General features: G+C 45.7%; 1 pseudogene; it reads left to right on the forward strand.

Moving 5' to 3' along the window:
* The first annotated feature begins 528 nt into the window (after nt 1-528).
* Nucleotides 529-1137, forward strand: LOC113889312 (annotated as a pseudogene).
* Nucleotides 1138-3828: the final 2691 nt, after the last annotated feature.

The following is a 3828-nucleotide window of genomic DNA, read 5'->3' on the forward strand; positions in this document are numbered from 1 at the left end:
CAACAAAAGTCTGTCTAGTCAGAGCTATGGTTTTTCCATAGTCATGTGTGGATGTGAGAGTTGGACTATGAAGAAGGCTGAGTGCCAAAGAATTGATGCTTTTGAACTATGATGTTGAAGAAGACTCTTGCAAGCCCCTTGGACTGCAAGGAGATCCAACCAGTCAATCCTAAAGGAAATCAGTCGTGCATATTCATTGGAAGGACTGATGCTGAAGCTGAAGTGCCAATATTTTGGCCACCTGTTGGGAAGAACTGGCTCATTGGAAAAGACCCGGATGCTGGGAAAGATTGAGGGCAGGAGGAGAAGGGGACGACAGAGAATGAGATGGCTGGATGGCATCACTGACTCAATGGACATGAGTTTGAGTAAGTTCCAGGAGTTGGTGATGGACAGAGAGGCCTGGCATGCTACACTCCATGGGGTCACAGAGTCAGGCACGACTGAGCAACTGAACTGAACTGAACTGAAAGTTGGTGCTGGCCGGTTGGTGTGTCTCTGAAAAGTCGATGCCGTTGAACCTCCTGCATGGCTAAGTAAGATCCGTTCAGTGTCCCCTCTGGTGGTCCTACCCTGGAGAACCGAGGGGCTGGTGAAGAGGACCCTGCCATGGCCTTCTTGGCATAGCAGGAGAGTGAGATTTTGGGCATCGAGAACGACAAGACCTTCACCATCCTGGAGGGTGGCAGTCCAGATGCTGATGACGGAGTGATGAATGGCAAATACTACCAGGAGACTACTGGGCTGACAGACAGTTACGCAGCTGTTTCACAAGTGGATCTGTTGCACTCAGACAGAACCTGAAAGTATCCCGTAAAGGAGAGAATAGCAAACTGAATGCTTGGAAGCCCTTGATGCCAATTCTTAGAAGCAGGAAGCAGAGTAGAAAGAAAAAGCCATCAAGGATCTGGACAAGTGGTATGCGAGGCAGGCTGGCAGCTCCAGAAGACAAAAGCCAACAACAGGGCAGCGGAAGAAGCCTTTGTACATGACATTGAGGAGTTGTCCCCAGGCACTGAGTGGGAACGGGCGGCCCAGCTGTGTGACTCTAACCCGAAGTCCAGCAAGCAGGCCAAAGACATCTCCCATGGGCATTCTGTCCTCATCTCCCTCAAGCAGGGCCCCCTGGTGCTTTGAAGAGCCACGGGTCTACAATATCTTAATAGTGAAGCTCTTCACGGTAATTGCATTAATTATGTTGAGTTGTTTTGGACCAAATCTTTTGTCTTTAGAGTTGATCATTCTTTGTGATTGCACATTTCCTTCAACTGTGTTCTCCCTGGCATTCAAAGAGGAGGGGAGGTGGTGGCAGAGGAAGGGAGGGAGGCCTCCCAAGGGCAGCCTCAACCTATGCTTTTGTGTATTATTTTGAGAATAAATTTGTTTCAAACAATAAAAAAATAAATAAGTCTGACCTGATTAGCTTAAGCTAGGTTTCTACCACCCCTGAGCCAATCACTGAAACGGAGCAGATGTCTCTAGTCCAGTAAGAATTCACCCCTGGAGAAAGTGAAGAAAATGAAAGTCGCTCAGTGGTATCCCTCTCTTTGTGACCCCATGGACTATACAGTCCATGGAATTCTCCAGGCCAGAATACTGGAGTGGGTAGCTATTCCCTTCTCCAGGGTATCTTCCCAACCAGGGACTGAACCTAGGTCCCCCGCATTGCAGACGGATCCTTCACCAGCTAAGCCACCAGGGAAGCCGCTGGAGAAGGGGAGGACTAATGGGGAATGGAAGAGACAATAAAAGAATCACTCCCTACCTATCCCTCTGGTCAATGAGGTCTCTTGGCCCTCCCTATTTCATTTTCACTCAGTTTGAGGCCTGGAGCACAGTGTAATTCTAGCTGAAATCATGTTTAGGAAGCTGTTTATTTAACCAGCAAGGGGGCCAGCTATTACAAGCTAACAACCCAAAGAAACATTTTCTTTCCCCATTGAAATCCAAAAAACCCTGCCAAAGGAAGCTTAGCTGAGGCCCTAGGCCTTTCTCCCCAGCTCAGCCCACTCTCTGCTGGCAGCAGGGTCCCGCACTAAGTGATAACTCATATTGTAAACTACTTTGCAATTTGCAAAGGGCTTTCACATCCATTATGCCATTTAATCAACAACGGGTGCTGGGGGAGGATGCTGGTTTGGATGCTGCTCTCAGGATTTCATAAGCATGCTGTATTAGGAGTGGAAAGAAGGAATTATTCGTAAGACTCTGTGAGGCTAGTGTGGCGTGTGTAGTTGGAGGGCCACAAAGGGCATTAGAGTTTCTGTCTCCCCTCCGCCTTTTGTTAACTGACTCCATTCCTTTGAAGTACTCAGTATCCCCTACTGAATAGTTTTAGGTCTTAATGATTTGTTACACAAGATGTGTGCCCTGGCTGTAAAAATGGCCCCTGACCTAAGGAAGACTAACTGGATGCTCATTCTTCTGAGAATCTGAATTTGCATGAGAATCACACACAAAAAAGCGGGGCATTCTGATGATGTTTGACCTTGCTTCTTTATAATCCAGTTTTCTCCGTGAGCTTCCTGTCTTTAAATTAGATGAATAAGACATTGTGAATACAACAGGCATGGTACTGAAGAATCCCCAGATGCCCTCTCAAGGAAAAGCCTAGGGATAAAAAGCACACATTGGAGATAAGAATGGAAGGGAGACGGAACCAAGCAACAGAGACCTACAGATACTAAATAACTGTCGTTCAGTTGCTCAGTTGAATCTGACTCTTTGCAACTCCACGGACTGCAGAATGCCAGGCTTCCCTGTCCTTCACCATCTCCCAGAGTTTGCTCAAACTCATGTCCATTGAATCGGTGATGCCATCCAACCAACTTGTCATCTATCATCCCCTTCTCTTCCTGTCCTCAATCTTTCCCAGCACCAGTGTCTTTTCTAATGAGTCAGTTCTTTGCATCAGGTGGCCAAAATATTGGAGCTTCACCTTTAGCATAGGTCCTTCCAATGAATATGCAGGACTGATTCCTTTAGGATTGACTGGTTGGATCTCCTGGCAGTCCAAGGGACTCTTAAGAGTCTTCTCCAACACCACAGTTCAAAAGCATCAATTCTTCAGCACTCAGCCTTCTTTATGGTCCAACTCTCACATCCATACATGACTACTGGGAAAACCATAGCTTTGACTAGACAGACCTTTGTTGGCAAAGTAATGTCTCTGCTCTTTAATACACTAGGTTTGTTTGCTCTTTAATACACTATCTAGGTTTAATATACCATCTAGCTTTTCTTCCAAGGAGCAAGCATCTTTTAATGTCATGGCTGCAGTCACCATCTGCAGTGATTTTGGAGCCCAGGAAAATAAAGTCTGTCACTGTTTCCATTGTTTCCCCATCTATTTGCCATGAAGTGATGCGACCAGATGCCATAATCTTCATTTTTTGAATATTGAGTTTTAAGCCAGCTTTTTCACTCTCCTCTTTCACCTGCAACAAGAGTCTCTTTAGTTCTTCTTCACTTTCTGCCATAAGTGTGGTGTCATCTGCATATCTGAGGTTACTGATATTTCTCTCGGCAATCTTGATTCCAGCTTGTGCATCATCTAGCCCAGAATTTTGCATGATGTACTCTGCACATAAATTAAATATACATCCTTGACATACTCTTTTCCCAATTTGGAACCAGTCTGTTGTTCCATGTCTGGTTCTAACTGTTGCTTCTTGACTTGCATACAGGTTTTGCACAGGGAAGGGAAGGTGATCTGGTATTCCCATCTCTTTAAGAATTTCCCACATTTTGTTATGATCCACACAGTCAAAGGCTTTAGTGTAGTCAGTGAAGCAGATGCTTTCCTGGAACTCTTGCTTTTTCTATGAT

This window comes from Bos indicus x Bos taurus, unplaced genomic scaffold, assembly GCF_003369695.1.
Source record: "Bos indicus x Bos taurus breed Angus x Brahman F1 hybrid unplaced genomic scaffold, Bos_hybrid_MaternalHap_v2.0 tig00011746_arrow_arrow_obj, whole genome shotgun sequence".
NCBI classification, from domain to species: Eukaryota; Metazoa; Chordata; class Mammalia; order Artiodactyla; family Bovidae; genus Bos; species Bos indicus x Bos taurus.